Source organism: Austrofundulus limnaeus, unplaced genomic scaffold (genome assembly GCF_001266775.1).
Source record: "Austrofundulus limnaeus strain Quisiro unplaced genomic scaffold, Austrofundulus_limnaeus-1.0 Scaffold1582, whole genome shotgun sequence".
In the NCBI taxonomy this organism is placed as follows: Eukaryota; Metazoa; Chordata; class Actinopteri; order Cyprinodontiformes; family Rivulidae; genus Austrofundulus; species Austrofundulus limnaeus.
Window position 1 is genome coordinate 28,718 of NW_013953984.1, and position 1,340 is coordinate 30,057.

The following is a 1,340-nucleotide window of genomic DNA, read 5'->3' on the forward strand; positions in this document are numbered from 1 at the left end:
ATCCATCCATTCATCATACATACATCCATCATCCATCCATCATCCATCCATTCATCATACATACATCCATCATCCATCCATCATCCATCCATTCATCATACATACATACATCCATCATCCATCCATCATCCATCCATTCATCATACATACATACATCCATCATCCATCCATCATCCATCCATTCATCATACATCCATCCATCATACATCCATCCATCATCCATCCATATGTGTTTATTCCTTTTCTAGGGTCAGGGGGATCTTTGGTGCTCATGTCCAGCAGTGACGGTGCAGGGTAGACCTGGACAGGTCTCAGTCCATCACAGAGACACACAGAGACACACAGAGACACACAGAGACACACAGAGACACACAACCATTCAGTCTCTTTACAGTTACCAGTTAACCTGACAGTCATGGTTTTAATCTGTGGGAGGAAGCTGGAGTACCCAGAGAAAACCCACACATTAAGTATTTAAGTGTGACAAAGTATTTTTAGAGAATTAAATTATTTTGTTTTTATTTTTTTAGCTAAAAATGGGCATAATTTGGAATATATATATATATATATATATGGTGAGTTTAGGGGTTTAATGTTTTATTTACATCAGTATCACACTTTATTGGACAGGGATGTCTAAATGTTTGGGACATTTTAAAACTATCAAACTTTGTCTTTTTAACCTGATCTAATATAAAACAGTGTTTTTAACCTGATCTAATGTAAAACAGTGTTTTTGACTGAGTCCTCATTCACAGCTGAGCTCAGGATTACACAACAGGTTGTGTTTGTGAGTCACAACAAAGTGACAACAAAGTTAGTTTAAATGACTCAGGAACAGGTTAGAACCACCAAACTGAACTCACAAAGACAGTAAAACTAAACACGACTGTACTAATATATAATATAGTAATATAATATATTAATATCGTAATATTAATATATTAATATATAAAATAATACACATATAGGAGAGTTAGGGCTGGACCACAGTCATGGACCATCAGAAGCAGACTAAATACAAGAAAACACGTTAATAACAAACTAAATACAAGATAACAGCAGATCAGTGTAAACAAGTGAGAACAAACCTGCTTTATCTGTTCCTTCAGGACACTTTAATCCACTTGTTTTTACTCTGGTGTTGTGGTTGTACCGACAAGTCTTCTTCCGCTTTTTCTTCTTCTTCTTCTTCTTCTTTTTAACGGTTGGCAAATCATTAAAAAGTGCCTTACCGCCACCTTCTGATGTGGAGTGTGAACTGCATCAACCATCAAAACAAACACTCATTCTTTCAAACAAGTGAGTTTGTTTCAAGAAACAACAACAACAACAACAAC

At 35.9% G+C, this 1,340-nt stretch overlaps 1 protein-coding gene across 1 annotated transcript in view; it reads right to left on the bottom strand.

Annotated features, from left to right (window-relative positions):
- nlrx1 (NLR family member X1) overlaps positions 1-1,231 on the bottom strand; it is a gene marked incomplete at its 3' end in the record, with an annotated part of 26,452 nt that extends 25,221 nt beyond the window's left edge. The window contains 1 exon segment of the mRNA XM_014032943.1: positions 1,092-1,231.
- Positions 1,232-1,340: the final 109 nt, after the last annotated feature.